Genomic DNA, 22,212 nt, shown 5'->3' with positions numbered 1-22,212 from the left:
GTTACAGGTTTGCCTACATTTAGAGTTGCAAAATTTCAGAAGGTATGCAAAGCATGTAAGTTTGGTAAGCAGGCAAGACAACCCTTTTCACATGATAGAGATGTAAGTAGAAATATCCTTGATGTTGTGCATACAGACATTTGGGGGCCTACACAAAATGTATCTCTTGGAGGCAGTTCATACTTTGTCACATTCATTGATGATTGTTCTAGAAAGCTATGGGTATATTTTATGAAGGAAAAGAGTGAAGCGTTTGAGCACTTTAGAACTTTCAAGGCTACAGTTGAAAGAGAAACATGCTTGAAAGTAAAGTGCTTGAGGTCAGATGGAGGGGGAGAGTACCTCTCAAATGAGTTCAGTGATTTTCTGAGGTCTCATGGGATAAAGAGACAGTTCACATGCAGGTATACCCCACAGCAAAATGCGGTTGCAGAAAGGAAAAATAGGCATATTGCAGAAGTTGCATGTGCCTTGATGGCTGAAAAGAATATGCCTAAGTATTTTTGGTTTGAGGCTGTTCATACTATTGTTTATATTATGTGTGATTGCTTTGGCAACAGCCAAAGGTTGGAGGTTGCAGCAAATGGATGTGAAGAATGCCTTCTTGCATGGTGATTTGTAGGAAGAAGTGTATATGGATCAGCCAGCAGGTTATGAAGATTTAGAGCATCCCACGTATGCGTGCATGTTGAAGAAGGCGCTCTATGGGCTCAAGCAAGCACCTAGAGCATGGTTTGACAAGATCAGAGAGTATTTTGTCAATATTGGCTTTTATGTTTCTGATGCTGATCACTCACTTTATGTGAGAAAGGGAGATGCAGGTTTGGTCATCATAGTCATCTATGCGGATGACTTGATTATTGCAGGTGATAGTGATAGTGATAGTGGGATTGCTGAAGTCAAGGATTTTTTGAAGAAGAAGTTTGAGATGAAGGATTTAGGTGAGCTAAGGTACTTCCTTGGCATTGAGGTGATCAGATGTGATGATGGTATATGGCTGTCCCAAAGACAGTATGGCTTGGATATGTTGTCCAAGTATGTTGTCCCGTTGGAGCAGAATGTAAAGTTGAGTGCTGATGTTGGGGATGAGATAGAAGATCCTACTATGTTTAGGAGGATAGTGGGGAGTTTGATCTACATAACCATTACAAGGCCAGACTTGAGCTACGATGTTGGTCTTGTGAGTTAGTTTATGCAAGTACCTAGAAAGCAACATTTGGATGCAGTCAGACGCATATTGAGATATGTGAATCCACATTACATTATGGACTTTTCTATGAGACAGGTACAGATGTACAGGTGTTTGGATACACAGATGCCGATTGAGCTGGTAGTATGTCTGATAGAAGATCTACCAATGGATACATGTTCTCTCTTGGTAGTGCAGCAGTTGCTTGGAGCAGCAAAAAGCAATCTACAGTTGCTTTGTCGAGTATAGAGGCTGAGTATAGAGGTGCTGTTGTTGCAGCACGTGAGGTAGTATGGCTACAAAAGTTAATGGCTGATTTGGATGTGCAGGTGGAAGGTCCAGTTGTCATTTATTGTGACAATATGAGCAGTATACAGTTGGCTAGGAACCCAGTGTTCCATGCCAGGACAAAACATATTGAGGTACACTACCATTTTGTGGGAGAGAAGGTACTAGCAGGTGAGATTGACTTGGTGTATGTTAGCACACAAGATCAGATAGCTGACATCTTCACGAAGGCATTGGGTACAAAGAAGCTTCAAAAGTTTCGAAGCTTACTTGGAGTTGCAGAGATGCAGTTGAGCTTGAGGGGGAGTGTTGAGATGACAAGCTCAAGACATGTAGACATTGATGATGGACCGCCTGGTTAGATGGGTCCACACGTCTACACTTAGCATGTCGGTGGTCATTATGACCCTCACATGGCCACTGACTCATTACTTATTATATTCAGGTTGTTACACCTATTTACAGCTGGCATAGTTATAGCGCCAGTTGACTAGTGTAGTCGGTTATGTATTGTTTGACTTAGTAGGCCACTTTCCTTTATGTTGTATCTTATCTATACTTTGTGTACATTGTAAAGTGTGTGGAAGAAGAAGAAGAAATCAGCAAGAAAACGTTTTGGCCTCTATATCTCTTCTTGTCTCTTGAGTGAGCTTCTCCTTGTGCATTCTGTGTGTGTTCGGCACAGCATCTTGAGCAACTCCCCCCACTACGCGATTCTTGATAGTGTTAGGCTTGGTATTTGTGTCTCTGCATCATGATCGTGCAAGTCTACAACAGCTTTCTCTCGTGATCCTTCAACCCACTGCTTCAGGTCTTGCCATAGGGTGGAATGCGACCTAAGTAGGTCTCCTAGGCTCAGTGTCATAAGGATTGTCACCAGCATGGTAAGGACGTCGTTGACTACTCGTCTTTCTCCTATTCCGAATTGTCCTAGCCATAATGGCCGTGATTGATTTGCTGGCATGTAGCATCAAGGTTTTGCCTAAGAGGTACCACTTGCAGTGAAGTTGCATCTCTTGCATTTGGTCGAGGGGGTGAGATTGCATGCTTATGCTGGAGAGATCTTCGATCTCATCCTCTAGGATGCACTCTGCATCTTTTAGGTGCTCTTGGGCCTCTCCTACCCATTCCTTCACTTTGTCGATAGCCTCTAGTTGGTGCTTAGGATGCGGGTACTCCCCTACCCTAGCACTTCCCTTTTCAGTTGTCTTAGGGGCTGAAGTTTCTTCCTCTACGTCAGTGACCTTCTTTCCAACAGGCAGAGTGGTGGCAGTCTCGATTTTCAGCGTGATCTTAGCTTTGGGGTTTTTTTTTCTCCATTTATGGCTCTTCTTCCTGATCGAGGCAGCATTGAGGTTTCTCAGACCTGGTAACAATATGCCGGCCTGCTTCATCTGTACTCAGGTCATGACACGCAATGGGATAGATGTGGCCTCCCTATCGTGATTCTCGACGCCAAACAGCCCTAATGGGATAAATAGCACATTGGCTGAACTTGAGGATGGTTTTCACTTGGGACAGTCAATGAAGAGGTGAGTGATTCCGCACTTTGGGCACCTTAGGTCTGCCTTATCTCTATTTGATTGCTCCCATTCACGACAATGTGATGAGACATGCCCTAGATGACCGCAAGTCCAACATATGATGGGATCTTGTGTTTACCCTCCTAGGCCTCTACCTTGACCTCTTCCTAACACCATCACTGGCAATGGCCGATAGTCCATAAGGACTACATTTCCCTCGTCCTCATGTGTTAACCCTCAAACGAATGAAGGTGGAAAATCCAGAAAAGCTAAATAAGAAGACAAAGACAGAGGCCAAGGCAAAGAGAAATGTAAGACAAAGACGCACAAGGAGAAGAGTCCTAAATAAGGGAGAAAGGCGCACAAGGAAAAGCGCAAGTCAAAACTTTTGTAAAAGAGCGCAAGCGCATCATGGTTTAATTCAAGGAGCGTCGGGCTCTCACCCGTGCAATTTGTAAATGTAGATGGGCGGTGGAAAGGAAGCTAGGAAGATAGAAGGACAATGGGAAAAAGGGCCTAGGCTACGGCCGGCCATGTAAAAAGGGGAAAAGGGGATGACCACCCAAAAGGGATTTATGGTTTTGTATATAAAGTTGAAAAGTGATGAGAGCAGAATTTAGGTGACGGGAAGTGCTTAAAAATAGCTAAAAATTATGAATATCAAGGGAAAAATATTCACCGTCAAAGGCGGTGGCTCGATCTAGGACGATTTTAAGCGCCAAAGTGCTTTAAAGGCGCCCGAGCGACACTTGTTGATTTTTCATAATTTTTCAGACAGTCGTGCGGGTTGACACGAGCTACTGGCCAATGCGGGATGCTAAGTCGGACGCCCAGGATTTTTCAGAGCTCGATTCCGAGTCCGGACGGGGAAATGGCCAAGAAACCGGTCAAGATGCGAAGAGGTGGACAAAATTTGGCCAAAATGAGTAAGTGACTCTTGGGAGCCCAAGATTAAAAGTCACATGAAATGTTAGATGCAAATCGTGGTGAGAGAAAGGAGGAGGAGATGGCGCCATCACGTCCGAAAAATGCGCCCTCAATGTTGATCATCTCATCTCCAGCCTGCAAACAACCCCCCCCAATGAGCATTGCCACTCATTTCCCTCTGTATGCAGACTCTATCGCCGCCCTTCGCTCGCGCAATGATGCCTTCTTTGGAGAATTCTGATTTCAGTCTTTCTCTCTCCTCTCTCTCTCTCTTCTAAAGGCAAGTTCATGTGGGAAGAAGAAGGAAGAAGAAAGAATGGTGGAGGCTTGTCCGGCATGGATCGGATTGCTATACGGGCTGAGAATGGTGATTTGTGATGTTGCTGGACATGAAGTGCTGCTGTTTTCCAAATCTACAGCCATGGACACAAAACCCGAAACACGCAAATAAGCGGTAATTTAAAATTTTCAAAGGGAATTTGAGTTTTTATGGCTTTTGATGGATGGAAAGTTGTTCATGTGGGGTAAAAATCGTTCATGATACTGTTTTCTATGAGTTCTTGCTGGTCATAATCAAAAAATCAGAAAAATATGCATTTTATGGTTCAAAATAATATGCTAAAACACGTAAAACATGAAAAACAAGGGAAAATGAGGGTTTTTGGCATAAAAATGGGGGAAGTAAATAGGAACATCAACTAAACTTTCATTTTTCTGCAAGAAGGAACTAAGGGTCACAGCCCATAACCTGTTTTGAATTTCCAGCAATTAAATAATGCAAGAAAATAAGGGAAAATAGGGAAAAACCATAAAAAATAGGGAAAAAATGCATTTTGGGTTCCGAAAAATAAGGATAAATAAGAACAATGTTTGTGAATGTTTGTGGGGACTGAAGCATGAGGATTTGCCTCAGTTCAACCCCGCCTTCTTGTTCTAGTGTGTCTTTTTCTAGTTTTTTTCCACATAAAATGATGTCAAAATACCCTATAAATCTATCCAACGATGCAATACTTAAACGGGGAAGGGTAGAGAAGTTGAAATATGTCTAAATGCCGTGTGAAGTGATGGGAAAGTTGCTGATTTCTATGCATAGCATTTAGGACGGGTGATAAGTAAAATTAAGAGCTTAGTAGCACGAGGATCACCTCGGTGCTAGGCCCATGCAACGAAGCACAAAGCGGTTAGAAAGAAAAGCATGAAAGAATGATTTGCACTTGTGCACGATACTGTTTGCTAAATGTTTGAGCACTAGACATTCACCAAATGCATGGAGCATGAAAAGACTTTAAAAGTATCAGTGATTAGCTCCTGGACATGCATTGCAATTGGTTTATGAGGACACGACCTACGTTGAGAGGCAGTGAGATACCCATGCTGTAGGCTAGTCATGGGATCCTAAAGGGGAAATCAAGTAAGGACAATGGTACATTCCTGGACACGTTTATTTGGTACCTTGAGCGACGTTTGTGCGATGTGTCTAAATGTTGAGCGACGCATCGAGGGGCCAATCCCCAAGGTGTAGGAGAGTCGCAGAGGGTTGACGGCATTCAGCCGTAGGAGGAACCCCATGTGTATGTGATTCGAGCCTATTTGGCTATGTGAAAGGGACTCCCTCTGAGGAGTAATATTGGGTTAAGATCAATTGGACTACAACGTATTACAAACGCAATGTGTAGGAAGGCAGAGATTTTGATAGACGCTCCTGGCCGCGAGGCCAAGGGGTTGTCTTGTGCATAGTGACGAGGTCCGGCTAGTGCATGAGCCAGTGCCGGCCCGTTTTTAGGTCCATCAAGTGAATGAGAAGCTCATTCTTGTGTGTGGCCAAAAGTGGCTCTCCTCTTCTTCTTCTTCTCCTTCTTCTTGCTTGCTTGAGCTTGTGCTTGAGAGAGGGGGTGTGAGAGTGTGAGGGAGTGAGTGTGTGAGGGTGAGGGACCGAGGAGAAGAAGCTCTCCATCTTCTCCTCTCTTCTTCTCTTCTCTTCTCTTCTCTTCTCTTGTCTTGCTCGCGGACATGGAGCTTGGAGGGTGGAGCTTGAGGATGGAGCTTGCTTGAAGCTTGCACTTGGATCGTGGAGCTACCGGAGTGCGCGGGAGAGGAGGTAACTCGAACGGCATCAAGGTAAGTTCACTACACTCGTAAATATGGATGGCGCGTCGGTTATGTGAGAGGTAGCCATTAGTGCTCGTCTTGGAACGCTTGAAACAATAAGCGGTCCGTGGGTCTTCGCAGTTGAGTGAAAACTCCCACATTTTGATTCCGTTGCCAGGACAAATGGATTCAAGCCTTGAGCGCTTGCGCACTTCAAATCGGGCATCAAAGTAAGGGTTTCCCCGAACCGGTGCTTGAGATAGGTAGGAAGCGAGGGGGTTGAAGATGGTATTCGATCTCCTTGGCAAGTAGATTTGTTATTTTTCTTGAGATTTATGTTGTGAGATGGAGTAGTGTAGGTATTTACTTTGTGATTTGGATGCATTAGAGTAGGAGAAAACAAAGAAAATAAGCATTAGGGTTACTGTTGTAAAATAGGGCAGAAACAGGGCAAGAATCGTGTAAAAGTGGTAAAAGACTTACTTATGATGCCTAAGGTCGGTAAGTGAGTTATTGGAGGTGCCAATACCATACCCGAAAGAGGGTATAAGGGCCAGAAGTGGCAAGAAAGGCCACAGTGTACATTGTAGGGTTTCAGGAGAGTAGGAGAGAAGAGGAAGCTTAAAGAGGAAATCCGCTTCAATCTTGACATCAGGGAGATCTTCGGCTAGCCCAGGTAATTCTACACCTCCCCCTACAGTAGTGGGACCAATTTGGAGTTGCACGAAAAGGGGGAAGACCCCCAACGCCTTGCACGTCGAATTTAGCAAGCGTTGGCAAAAACACGCACGGTGTTCGGTGCGTCTGAGTCACGTCGACTCTGGTTCGAGGCCCAGACTCGGCCCTCAGACCACTTGGTCCACTCGAGTCGGCCTCGGACCGTCTGAGGAAACACCCGTCCGAGACTCAAATTCGACCGTCGGCCACGTCCCGCCTCGGCCTGGCCGACTCGGCCCAAAAACTCATTCGGCCCGTTCGAGCAACCCACTCAGCTCGGCCAACTCGGCCTTCGAACATCCAGATTCGGACTGGCCGAATTTGACATTCGGACCAATCACATTCGGCCCTTCCAACTCAGCCGTCGGCCCTTCCGAGTGACCCACTCGGACCGTGCAATTCGGACTTGTTGGGCCAAATTTAGATTTTCTCAAATTTTAACTTGAAGACAGTGAAAGTAACCGAGAAACTATATAGAGCCGAAACCATATCATAGATCGATCACTGGGCTGAAACTTAGAGCAAATAGTTCAAAATTTGGCTATAAACGGTCCTCCAAATTGCATATGGCGTTTACCGTAACGGCCCTGCGGGCCGAGGGGGGACTGCCCCCCCCAGACCCCCGCAGAGGGGACTCTGCCCCCTTTGCACCTTCCCCAAGTAGGTTGGAGAGAAAATGCGCGCTGTGACAGGTCCTCCAAATTAGACCCCTAGTGTAGCAATGGCTCTACACCAGCATGGAGTCTCACTTGCAATAGAGCAACCAAAAGCCCATACCCGAACAGAGAGAAATAGAGACCCTAGAACATCAATGGGCCAATCTAGCCATCAAGGGCAAAAAGGCCACACCACAAGAACACAAAGACATTGTGTTCAAACCGTGTCTAGTCAGAGCAAAATGCAACTTCAGCAAGCTACAAAAGCGAAGATGACTAGACATGACACTCTTGATGAGAGATGTACCTTGAATAGCACTGCACTGACGATCCAAGACAACAATGGAGAATCCACATCTGGTCGTGCAATCGAGAACTCGAGGGCATCTGTCAGAAGGCTTAAATTTACAAGCCACGACCCGGAAGATGAAGACATAGTACCACCTGCTTATCTTAGGGTCAAACTCACCGCAGAAGGAGAGCATAGTGTTGATGCTCTCATTGATGAAGGAGCAGATCTCAATATCTTGACTTACGAAGCATAGACGCTACTAGGTCAACCAGAGCTCAAATCGACTAATGCAACTCTTAACCCTTACAGGGAACACCCACAAGCACTTCTAGGGAAGTGCAGAATCCTTGTAACTATTGAAACAGAAAGCTTGCCAGTCTTGTTCTATGTTCCTCCAAATAGCGAGAATTGTGGAAAGGAAATCCTCCTAGGAAGGCCCTTCAAAAAGGCAATGAAGTGTGAAGCCGACTATATAGCACATAGAATACACCTAACACTACCAGGTGTGAGGATAATCACAACGTTTAGCAAAGGGTGACCTCAGCAAACCTCGAGGGGAAGGCAAGGAAGGTACTAACGTAACAGTCAAGCCCATTAACGAGAGCAAGGACTTGTTGGAAGAGTTAATACAAGCACAGGTCGAATAACGAGAGCCAGTGAGTGAGGCCATGCCTGAACCAAGAAGGTCAAGAGACAATGCTAAGGACAGACTTTGGACTTACAAATATCGTAGAAGACCCCAAAAGAAGCCCAAGCCTTATAGACGCAAGCATCGATGGAGAGCTAGGACAACGCCACGATGGATATCCTGTCAAGATTGTGGGAGAGAAGGAAGGAGTCTCGCTTGAAGCTTTCTTGCTTGCACAATGGGGGAAGACACACAAGGGTGGAGGCTGAAAACAGTTTTCCTCTTCTTAGTTGTGTAAGCCAAAAGAACTCTAGTACAAAGAAATAGAAGAACCTTATATATGGGTCTCAAACCAAACTCAACTAACTAAGGTGGCATACTAACTGAGCCACGAACTAGAGTAGATAAGGATAGCTATCATGTAGCTATTATTCATGGGTGGTGTACCAACTGTGTCTGCAACTGACAAGTCGGTGACATAAATACACAACGGTCACCCTAGCGTATCACGAGTGGAGCTCGATATCTCAACACTCCCCCTCGAGCTCAATCCCAATTCCTACACACCAAGCAGGTCTCTGAACTTGCGCAGCTTCTCTGCGCCCAATGCCTTCGTGAATATGTCAGCTACCTGATCCTCTGTGCTGACATAAACTAGATCAATAAGACCTAGTAAAACCCTCTCTCGCACATAGTGATAATGCACCTCAATGTGCTTTGTTCTAGCATGATAGACTGGGTTATTTGCCAAGTGTATACTACTCATGTTGTCACAATAAATGACAACTGGTCCATCTGTAGACTGATGCATATCATAAAGTAGCTTATGCAACCAAGCTACCTCACATGCAGCCATTGCTGCACCCCTGTACTCAGCCTCTGTGCTCGACAAGGCAACTGTAGGTTGTTTCTTGCTGCTCCAAGTGACTGCAGCACTCCCAAAAGAGAACACATATCCACTGGTAGATCGTCTATCAGAAATACTACCAGCCCAATCAGCATCAGTGTATCCATGCAACTGTATCTGAACCCTAGTCTCATAAAATAGTCCATACTACAATGTGGACTTCACATACCTGAGTATGCGTCTAGCCGCATCCAAATGTGGTTTCCTTGGAGCCTGCATAAACTTACTTACCAATCCAACAGCATAGCTCAAATATGGCCTGGTAATAGTCATATAAATCAAACTTCCTACTATGCGTCTGTACATAGTAGGGTCTTCTAGAAGCTCACCTGTATCTGTGCTCAGCTTCACATTCTGCTCCAAAGGAACTGAAATAGGCTTACAGCCTGTCATCCCATATTTGGACAGCATGTCCAATCCATGCTGCCTCTGCAAGAGCTGTATCCCACTTGGTGATCTAATCACCTCAATGCCCAAGAAATAACGTAGCTCTCCCAAATCCTTCATCTCAAACTTCTGCTTCAATAGCATTTTCACATGAAGGATATCTTCATCACTGTCACCTGTCATAATCAAATCATCAACATAAATGACAAGTAGCATAATACATTTCTCTGTTTTTCTCACATAAAGTGAGAAATCTGCCTTGGAAATCTGAAAGCCAATAGTGACAAGATACTGTCCTATCTTGTCAGACCATGCTCTAGGTGCTTGCTTCAAGCCATACAAGGCTTTCTTCAACCTGCAAACAAACTCAGGATGAACAGCATGCACATAACCTGGTGGCTGCTCCATATAGACCTCTTCTTGCAAATCACCATGCAAGAAGGCATTCTTTACATCCATCTGATGTAAAGACCATCCCTTTCATGCAACCATAGCAATGACCGCTCTTACGGTTGCCATTCTTGCAACCGGACTGAATGTTTCTTCATAGTCAATACCATATGTTTGTGCATACCCCTTGACTACTAATCTTGCCTTGTATCTGTTCACAGAACCATCTGCATTGTGCTTCACCTTATAAACCCACTTACAGCCAATTGCATTTTTACCTTTAGGCAAAGGTACCAATTCCCATGTAGCATTTGCTTCCAAGGCATCCATTTCTTCATCCATGGCTTTCTCCCATTTTTCTTTTCCCATGGCTTCCTCAAAAGAAGTGGGTTCTGGTTCCTGTATCACTTTAACCATATATGCATAGTGAATGGCTGTAAATCCATCATATTTCAGCCTATCCACAGGATACCTAGCTCTCATAGACCTGCGCAAAGTAGGTTCACTCCCAGGTGCTCTCAAAACATCCCTGGTCTTCCTTACTCCAGGTGTAACAATAGAAGGAATACCCAACTCATCATCAATGCTCTGTTCTGAGCCACTGGATTCACCATCCACATAAGAGTGACCTGCATTCACATCAAACATGGGTTGATCAACCTTCTCTTTTCCTTTTCGTGATACCTGCATACCACTATCTGCATTACTTTGAGAAGATTCTCCTGATCTCAATCTGCCTGTCCATGGCGAAGAATGTGAACCACTACTAGAGGACGCTCCAGGTCCACTAATATTTTGTGACTGCTGCTGTGAATTTTGTGCAGCATTACCATTTTGTGCATCTACATCATCAATCACATTTACTGGTTTATACCAGCTACTCATCTCATCAAAAACAACATCTGTGCTCACTGTAAACTTACGAGTAGAAGGGTTATAGCATCTATACCCTTTTTGCTACAGAGAGTAACCAATAAAGATGCACTTCTCAGCTTTTGGATCCAACTTGGATCTCAACGCATCTGGCACATGTACATAGGCAATGCAACCAAAAATTTTCAAATGAGAAATATCTGGTTTCCTACCAGTATACCTCTCCTCTGGAGTCATTCCATGTATTGCTGCAGTGGGAGTCCTGTTTATTATGTAGACTGCTGTAGCAACTGCTTCAGCCCAATAAAAATCTGGCAAGTCTTTTTCATTGAGCATGGCACGAGATACCTCTCCAATATGCCTGTTTTTCCTTTCTGCAATTCCATTTTGTTGTGGGGTATGACTGCATGAATATTGCTGCTTTATGCCATGCTCCTGCAGGAACCTTGCAAACTCATTTGAGAGGTACTCTCCCCCTCCATCTGACCTTAGGCATTTTATCTGCAGGCCTGTTTCTTTTTCAACCATCGCTTTAAGAGTTTTGAAATGCCCAAAAACTTCACTTTTCTTTTTCATAAAATACACCCAAAATTTTCTGCTATAGTCATCAATAAAACTGACAAAATAATGACAGCCTCCAAGAGATGCAGCTTTAGTTGTCCACACATCAGAGTGGATTAATTCCAATGGCTTCTTACTCTCTTGAACATGTCTAGGAAATGGTTTCCTTGCCTGTTTTCCAAATTGACAGGCTTCACATACCTTATGCATTTCTGCAACCTTGAATTTCGGCAAACCTGCAACAATATTTTGGGCCTGCATTGATTTAAGTCGTTGTACATTAACATGACCAATGCGTTTATGCCAGATATCAATATCTGCAACTACACCGGTCCCATGTGCAAACATTGCTGCACTCAATTCAGACATGTCTGCATCCAATGTAAACATTCTGCCCTTCTTCTTTCCTTTTTCTATCAAGCGACCTTTATTTTTCATATCCTCAACAAAGCATCCATGAGGATTAAATCTGACCTGCAAGCCCTGTTCAACCATTTGACCAACAGAAACCAGATTCTTGGTGATATTCGGGACATGAAATACATCGGACAGGTATTTCTTTTTCCCATCTTGCATAGACAAGGGAATTTTTCCAATCTGCACAATACGATGTGCAGTATCATCACCAGTCTCCACAAATCCTAGTTTTTCCATTTTCCTTGCATCCTCCATCCATTCTGCATGACCTGTCATGTGGTTTGATGCACCTGAGTCAACATACCATACATCATTGCTTTCTTCTACATTTGTCATAGAATTGTTCATGTGCTGCACCATAAACAGATGCTCATTTCTGTCATCACTCTGTCTACTAGAGAATGCATAATTTCCTTGTTGCAGTTTTCCATTCATGATGTCATTCTGCTTTTTATAGCAGTCTTTAGCCATATGACCCATTTTACCACAATAGTAGCATTCAACATTACTGTTTGCATTTTGGCCTCTTTGCCATCCACCACGACCTCTTTGGCTCCCCCTGTCTCTAGAGTTACCACGTCCTCCTCCATAGGACTGGTTTTCTTGAGTCTACTGCATATTCTGATTTCTGCCACGGCCTCCAAATCGGCCTCCTCTACCTTTGCCTCTACCTCTTCCAGCATTTGAGTAGAAGACAGCTTCTTTTGAAGTTCCTCCTGAAGAAGATGCACCACCATTTCTCTGTTCCTCAGAAATTAGAAGAGCAATCAACTCCTCAAAATCAGGAAATCTTTCACGAACTGAAATGGATGTCCGAAACTATGCATAATCCTTTCCTAGACCATTCAAGGTCACAGAAACTAAATCATCATCTTCCACTGGTGACCCAATGGAAGCAAGTGCATCTGCAATCTTCTTCACCTTCATGTGGTAGTCGTTGATGCTCATATTTTCTCTTTGCACATTGTGCAACTCTTGCTTGAGCTGCATTTTCTTGGCTTGCGTATTTGTGCTATACATTTTTGACAAAGTATCCCATGCCTCCTTTGGCGTACTTGCATCCTGAATATGCACAATCATAGAGTCTGAAATGCTGATAGACAGCCAATACATAACTTTCCTGGCTCTCTCATGCCATGCTTTAAATGCCTGCATTTGCTGTTGATTGGGAACATCAGGAAGAACTGGTTCTTCTTCATTTCCTGCAACAAATTCCCAATATCCTTTTCCCATAAGGAAATTCGTCATTCTAAACTTCCATGCTTGGAAGTTGTTCTTGTCAAGCTTTTCAGTGACAATCTGTGAAAGAGAATCAGATGCCATTACAGAAGACCTCAAAAAATTCTGTCACTGCAAAAACCACAGCTTCACCCTCACAAGGGAAAATCTGCAAAACTGGCGAAAGTGGTATTTGACCACACAGTCACTTCCTAGTGACGATTTTGCATCAACAGGCAACAGGGATGATTCTGTAACTCCCAATGTCTCTGCGCACAAGCATACAATGCAATTTTTACAGTAACTATTCACCGACCTGTAGAACAGTGGCTGCACAGCATAAAACTGAGCCTTTTCCTGAGTGCGTGCAGAAAACTTCCGCCTCCAAAACAGGCCCCGAAATGGCCTCAAATAAAAAAAAACAAGGTCGCCAAGGGCTAAAGCCCTATCCTGCAGCATATACTGCCCTCTTGCTTCACCGCGAAGGGCGTCTCAACTTGAGACAATGCACTCCTGCACTTTCCGGCCGTGCTACCTGCAGAGATCTGCTCCCAAAACAGAAAATGAAAGTAGCACTGCTCCTCTTACCACAACACCGCGAGCTTGGCTTGCTTTCTTGAGCTCCTTACCACGAACAAGGCTCTGATACCATGTTAAGATTGTGGGAGAGAAGGAAGGAGTCTTGCTTGAAGCTTTCTTGCTTGCACAATGGGGGAAGACACACAAGGGTGGAGGCTGAAAACAGTTTTCCTCTTCTTAGTTGTGTAAGCCAAAAGAACTCTAGTACAGAGAAATAGAAGAACCCTATATATGGGTCTCAAACCAAACTCAACAGACTAAGGTGGCATACTAACTGAGCCACGAACTAGAGTAGATAAGAATAGCTATCATGTAGCTATTATTCATGGGTGGTGTACCAACCGCGTCTGCAACTGACAAGTCGGTGACATAAATACACAACGGTCACCCTGGCGTATCACGAGTGGAGCTCGATATCTCAACACTCCCCCTCGAGCTCAATCCCAATTCCTACACACCAAGCAGGTCTCTGAACTTGCGCAGCTTCTCTGCGCCCAATGCCTTCGTGAATATGTCAGCTACCTGATCCTCTGTGCTGACATAAACTAGATCAATAAGACCTAGTAAAACCCTCTCTCGCACATAGTGATAATGCACCTCAATGTTCTTTGTTCTAGCATGATAGACTGGGTTATTTGCCAAGTGTATACTACTCATGTTGTCACAATAAATGACAACTGATCCATCTGTAGACTGATGCATATCATAAAGTAGCTTATGCAACCAAGCTACCTCACATGCAGCCATTGCTGCACCCCTGTACTCAGCCTCTGTGCTCGACAAGGCAACTGTAGGCTGTTTCTTGCTGCTCCAAGTGACTGCAGCACTCCCAAAAGAGAACACATATCCACTGGTAGATCGTCTATCAGAAATACTACCAGCCCAATCAGCATCAGTGTATCCATGCAACTGTATCTGAACCCCAGTCTCATAAAATAGTCCATACTGCAATGTGGACTTCACATACCTGAGTATGCGTCTAGCCGTATCCAAATGTGGTTTCCTTGGAGCCTGCATAAACTGACTTACCAATCCAACAGCATAGCTCAAATATGGCCTGGTAATAGTCATATAAATCAAACTTCCTACTATGCGTCTGTACATAGTAGGGTCTTCTAGAAGCTCACCTATATCTGTGCTCAGCTTCACATTCTGCTCCAAAGGAACTGAAATAGGCTTACAGCCTGTCATCCCATATTTGGACAGCATGTCCAATCCATACTGCCTCTGCAAGAGCTGTATCCCAGTTGGTGATCTAATCACCTCAATGCCCAAGAAATATCGCAGCTCTCCCAAATCCTTCATCTCAAACTTCTGCTTCAATAGCATTTTCACATGAAGGATATCTTCATCACTGTCACCTGTCATAATCAAATCATCAACATAAATGACAAGTAGCATAATACATTTCTCTGTTTTTCTCACATAAAGTGAGAAATCTGCCTTGGAAATCTGAAAGCCAATAGTGACAAGATACTGTCCTATCTTGTCAGACCATGCTCTAGGTGCTTGCTTCAAGCCATACAAGGCTTTCTTCAACCTGCAAACAAGCTCAGGATGAACAGCATGCACATAACCTGGTGGCTGCTCCATATAGACCTCTTCTTGCAAATCACCATGCAAGAAGGCATTCTTTACATCCATCTGATGTAAAGACCATCCCTTTGATGCAGCCATAGCAATGACTGCTCTTACGGTTGCCATCCTTGCAACCGGACTGAATGTTTCTTCATAGTCAATACCATATGTTTGTGCATACCCCTTGACTACTAATCTTGCCTTGTATCTGTTCACAGAACCATCTGCATTGTGCTTCACCTTATAAACCCACTTATAGCCAATTGCATTTTTACCTTTAGGCAAAGGTACCAATTCCCATGTAGCATTTGCTTCCAAGGCATCCATTTCTTCATCCATGGCTTTCTCCCATTTTTCTTTTTCCATGGCTTCCTCAAAAGAAGTGGGTTCTGGTTCATGTATCACTTTAACCATATATGCATAGTGAATGGCTGTAAATCCATCATATTTCAGCCTATCCACACGATACCTAGCTCTCGTAGACCTGCGCAAAGTAGGTTCACTCCCAGGTGCTCTCAAAACATCCCTGGTCTTCCTTACTCCAGGTGTAACAATAGAAGGAATACCCAACTCATCATCAATGCTCTGTTCTGAGCCACTGGATTCACCATCCACATAAGAGTGACCTGCATTCACATCAGACATGGGCTGATCAACCTTCTCTTTTCCTTTTCGTGATACCTGCATACCACCATCTGCATTACTTTGAGAAGATTCTCCTGATCTCAATCTGCCTGTCCATGGCGAAGAATGTGAACCACTGCTAGAGGACGCTCCAGGTCCACTAATATTTTGTGACTACTGCTGTGAATTTTGTGCAACATTACCATTTTGTGCATCTACATCATCAATGACATTTATTGGTTTATACCAGCTACTCATCTCATCATAAACAACATCTCTGCTCACTGTAAACTTACGAGTAGAAGGGTTATAGCATCTATACCCTTTTTGCTGCAGAGAGTAACCAATAAAGATGCACTTTTCAGCTTTTGGATCCAACTTGGATCTCAACTCATCTGGCACATGTACATAGGCAATGCAACCAAAAATTTTCAAATGAGAAATATCTGGTTTCCTACTAGTATACCTCTCCTCTGGAGTCATTCCATGTATTGCTGCAGTGGGAGTCCTGTTCATTATGTAGACTGCTATAGCAACTGCTTCAGCCCAATAAAAATCTGGCAAGTCTTTTTCATTGAGCATGGCACGAGATACCTCTCCAATATGCCTGTTTTTTCTTTCTGAAATTCCATTTTGTTGTGGGGTATGACTGCATGAATATTGCTGCTTTATACCATGCTCCTGCAGGAACCTTGCAAACTCATTTGAGAGGTACTCTCCCCCTCCATCTGACCTTAGGCATTTTATCTGCAGGCCTATTTCTTTTTCAACCATAGCTTTAAGAGTTTTGAAATGCCCAAAAACTTCACTTTTCTTTTTCATAAAATACACCCAAACTTTTCTGCTATAGTCATCAATAAAACTGACAAAATAATGACAGCCTCCAAGAGATGCAGCTTTAGTTGTCCACACATCAGAGTGGATTAATTCCAATGGCTTCTTACTCTCTTGAACATGTCTAGGAAATGGTTTCCTTGCCTGTTTTCCAAACTGACAGGCTTCACATACCTTATGCATTTCTGCAACCTTGAATTTGGGCAATCCTGCAACAATATTTTGGGCCTGCATTGATTTAAGTCGCTGTACATTAACATGACCAATGCGTTTATGCCAGATATCAATATCTGCAACTACACCGGTCCCATGTGCAAACATTGCTGCACTCAATTCAGACATGTCTGCATCCAATGTAAACATTCTGCCCTTCTTCTTTCCTTTTGCTATCAAGCGACCTTTATTTTTCATATCCTCAATAAAGCATCCATGAGGATTAAATCTGACCTGCAAGCCCTGCTCAACCATTTGACCGACAGAAACCAGATTCTTGGTGATATTCGGGACATGAAATACATCAGACATGTATTTCTTTTTCCCATCCTGCATAGACAAAGGAATTTTTCCAATCTGCACAATACGATGTGCAGTATCATCACCAGTCTCCACAAATCCTGGTTTTTCCATTTTTCTTGCATCCTCCATCCATTCTGCATGACCTGTCATGTGGTTTGATGCACCTGAGTCAACATACCATACATCATTGCTTTCTTCTATACTTGTCACAGAATTGTTCATGTGCTGCACCATAAACAAGTGCTCATTTCTGTCATCACCCTGTCTACTAGAAGATGCATAATTCCCTTGTTGCAGTTTTCCATTCATGATGTCATTCTGCTTTTTATAGCAGTCTTTAGCCATATGACCCATTTTACCACAGTAGTAGCATTCAACATTATTGTTTGCATTTTGGCCTCTTTGCCATCCACCACGACCTCTTTGGCTCCCCCTACCTCTAGAGTTACCACGTCCTCCTCCATAGGACTGGTTTTCTTGAGTCTGCTGCATATTCTGATTTCTGCCACGGCCTCCAAATCGGCCTCCTCTACCTTTGCCTCTACCTCTTCCAGCATTTGAGTAGAAGACAGCTTCTTTTGAAGTTCCTCCTGAAGAAGATGCACCACCATTTCTCTGTTCCTCAGAAATTAGAAGAGCAATCAACTCCTCAAAATCAGGAAATCTTTCACGAACTGAAATGGATGTCCGAAACTGTGCATAATCCTTTCCTAGACCATTCAAGGTCACAGAAACTAAATCATCATCTTCCATTGGCGACCCAATGGAAGCAAGTGCATCTGCAATCTTCTTCATCTTCATGTGGTAGTCATTGATGCTCATATTTTCTCTTTGCACATTGTGCAACTCTTGCTTGAGCTGCATTTTCCTGGCTTGCGTATTTGTGCTATACATCTTTGACAGAGTATCCCATGCCTCCTTTGGCATACTTGCATCCTGAATATGCACAATCATAGAGTCTGAAATGCTGATAGAGAGCCAGTACATAACTTTCCTAGCTCTCTCATGCCATGCTTTGAATGCCTGCATTTGCTGTTGATTGGGAACATCAGGAAGAACTGGTTCTTCTTCATTTCCTGCAACAAATTCCCAATATCCTTTTCCCATAAGGAAATTCGTCATTCTAAACTTCCATGCCTGGAAGTTGTTCTTGTCAAGCTTTTCAGTGACAATCTGTGAAAGAGAATCAGACGCCATTACAGAATACTGCAAGAAATTCTGTCACTACAAAAAAACACAGCTTCACCCTCATAAGGGCAAATCTGCAAAACTGGCGAAAGTGGTATTTGACCACACAGTCACTTCCTAGTGACGATTTTGCATAAGCAAGAACCAAGGATGATTCTGAAACTCCCAATGTCTCTGCGCACAAGCATACGATGCAATTTCTACAGTAACTTTTCACCGACCTGTAGAACAGTGGCTGCACAGCATAAAACTGAACCTTTTCCTGAGTGTGTGCAGAAAACTTCCGTCTGCGAAACAGGCCCCGAAATGGCCTCAAATCAAAAAAACAAGGTCGCCAAGGGCTAAAGCCCTTACCCGTAGCATATACTGCCCTCTTGCTTCACCGCGAAGGGCGTCTCAACCTGAGACAATGCACTCCTGCAATTTCCGGCTGTGCTACCTGCAGAGATCTGCTCCCAAAATAGAAAATGAAAGCAAAACTGCTCCTCTTACCAGAACACCGCGATCTTGGCTTGCTTTCTTGAGCTCCTTACCACGAACAAGGCTCTGATACCATGTCAAGATTGTGGGAGAGAAGGAAGGAGTCTCGCTTGAAGCTTTCTTTCTTGCACAATGGGGGAAGACACACAAGGGTGGAGGCTGAAAACAGTTTTCCTCTTCTTAGTTGTGTAAGCCAAAAAGAACTCAAGTACAAAGAAATAGAAGAACCCTATATATGGGTCTCAAACCAAACTCAACTAACTAAGATAGCATACTAACTGAGCCACGAACTAGAGTAGATAAGGATAGCTATCATGTAGCTATTATTCATGGGCGGTGTACCAACCGCGTCTGCAACTGACAAGTCGGTGACATAAATACACAACGGTCACCCTGACATATCACGAGTGGAGCTCGATATCTCAACATTCCTCTCAAAGTCTTGCATGATCGAGCATCTCCTAGAGTCTTGTCTAACATACCAAAAAATTATGAAAATTTACCAACCACCATCCAATGGGTCTTTAAAGCACTTTTTGGGCATTGCCGCTTAAAATCGTACTCATTGTAGCTACCAGCTTCGAAGAAGTCTATTTTTCCCCTGAAATTTAGAATTTTTGGCTATTTTTAAGCACTTCTCAGAGTCAAAAATCATATTTCATTCCCCCTATCAACATCATTAGTTGGCGGAGGGAGGGGGAGTTGAACTGTGAGTCAATGGGGAGCCGTAATTCAGTGGAAATAGGTGAAGAAGATGATGACAAAGGAGGAGGAGCTACAGTAGGAAGACAGTAATAACGGCATATCATGTGAAGTCGACACAGGCAGAGGAAAAGATTGTGACAGCAAGAGATGACGTGGAAGAATTGTAGCAACAAATGCGATGATTATTTTGAAGGGGAAAGGGGCACACATGTGCCACCTCCAACCCCCACTACCCCTCCTTTTTAGGCTGCATGTCGACAAGTGCACGGGCAGTTGGACTAGAGCTAAGGAGCCCTTGTCATAGCGCCTTCCCCCCACCCCCTCCTTAAGCAAGGACGAGAATTCTCTTCTTTTTTCCCCCCAACTATTACCCATCTTCCACTTATAAATCCCCCCTTCCTTTTAGCAAGGACATGCTATTCTTCTTTCCCCCTCTTGCTACCAAACTTGAGAGAGAGAGAGAGAGAGAGAGAGAGAGAGAGAAAGAGAGAGAGAAAGAGAAAGGAGGGCTTCAGGAAATCTCCTTCCTTCCCTCTCTTGAGAAGAAGATACGAATACACCCTCCCTCCCTTGCAATTCCCAAAATTTCTCCATCAACTACCCTTCTACATGGTAGAAGGGTGCATAAGTCAAGGCAATGCCTATGGATTTCCGGCACCAAGGAGTCATGCGAGAGGAGTGAAGGCCGTATTCCAAGCTCAAAAATGGCCCTGAAGCACAAACTCTCACAAGTAATTGGGAAGACCGCAACTATGGAAGGAGGATCTTGCAAAGATGCCACCACTAACACAAATGGGTTATCACGTGTAAATGCTAATTTGACACTCTAAAACTAGGTACCACTACCGTGTCTAGTACTTTGAATCGAACAGTAAAGCATGGACATCATTAGGAAGAAGTCATACTTCGCATCGCGTACATATAACTCGAAAGGTAGTTGTAAAGGCTTAATAACCATGATTTTCCATGAATAGATTGAGCATCTACAGGTTGTTACAGTAGTAAGCCGAGTATTAGGTTTGAATTTTCGCAAGTGTATCATAGATTGCCAATGTATATAAATATTATGTGTAGGTCAATTGCATCTTGTAGACCATTAGAGTGAATTAACTCGCTTTACGATGAACTCATGTACACTTGCACTTAAATACTTAGGTCACACTTTATGATTTGCATAAATGCACTAGAATGAATTTTCATGAATGGGAATCCCACATTATATCATCAACTCAGGAAAGACTTGCATCTAGACTTGGGTGGCATCATGGATAGCTTTGGTTACACTACATAATAGGGATGCATCTTAAAAGATAGATTTAAGATGCGCATGTGAATTGCTGAACTTAATTGAAAGAGGCTGTTCGGTAAATGAAATCCTATATGATAAGTAAGGCTAGGGTTTAATTCGACTCAGTTAGGCCAGGGTTTAATTTGACCTATTTAATCATAAATAGGTTAAATTATTGTTACAACCATATGTTGACTTAGAGTCAAGTAAACGTGCCCTTTGGTCTCTATCCTAACAACTAGCTATGCAATGAGTCCAAAACACCCTTGGATATATCATTTTCAAAATATGATACATCTCAAAGACGATACAAGAAAACTTGAATGTCATATCCACAAGAAAGAATGACCATTTGCCACGTGACATTTGTTGCTCGCAATTATTCAAGGATTGCAAAAGGGTTTAGTTTACTCTTGACTTGCAAGAGGAATGAACAAAAATTCATGTTATCTTGAGGGAAGGAAACCTTAGGGTAAACTTAGAAACCCCGATACCCGATAAAATTCTAAGGTGGGAAAAGGGTTACCAAGTGACTAATTGAAATCCTAGCTTGAATCATCTAAGAACTGTGTCCTTAAGATAAGAACCCCAGACTAAAGGCTAGCAAATTAGGGAAACTACCATCTGGAAAATATCAGATATAGATCTAATAGCATAATTGCTCATAGGATTGAGGTCAGAATAAGGGTATTCTCTATCCCTCAGAGGATTATGGAAGTGATATCAAGGTAATAAAAACCCACCAAAAAAAAAGGGTGAACACTAATCATTTCAAAGATAGGAACTCCATCTTAGGAGATGTCCTGAGCACTCACCTTCATTATTGCTTGTGCTTGTAAATCTAGAATCATTGTCTGTGAAAGGAATGTATGACACTCAAGCTCACAAAAGATATTTGAATAATGAATCAAGTTGAATTCATGGAGGGCGTGCCAACCTACTCCTACATTTCCGCCAACCCTAGCCAAGGGGGTTCTAAATAATCATGACACAAACGTGTACCAAACCCACCAAGAGAGGTCTCTCCGTGGATTAGTCTGTATGTAGGAAGTGGATGCTAGGGGGTCTTTGGCTATAAATTCCTTGCCTTCAGGTCCTACTTAAATGATCTATGTGAGTCGAGATGGATTCTTGAGGCCGTATTACTAGTGCAAGGGAGGAACTCTCGCTCTCTCTTTTGCTCTCTCTCAAATTGGTTGCGAAAAAATGCTGCACTTGAGTTTTGGGTGCTTTTTTTCTCTCAGAGTAACGTCGCTATTTGCGTCGCATAGTGACAAATCACTGTTTTTTGTCAAAAATGACCGTCACTATTTGCCCATTCCCTTGTAGTGTATACACCTCTTCTTACATTTACCATGC

This window comes from Lygodium microphyllum, chromosome 18, assembly GCF_053477565.2.
Source record: "Lygodium microphyllum isolate KBCC chromosome 18, Lygodium_microphyllum_v1.1.10, whole genome shotgun sequence".
Taxonomy (NCBI): domain Eukaryota; kingdom Viridiplantae; phylum Streptophyta; class Polypodiopsida; order Schizaeales; family Lygodiaceae; genus Lygodium; species Lygodium microphyllum.
This window is presented reverse-complemented; position numbering follows the sequence as displayed.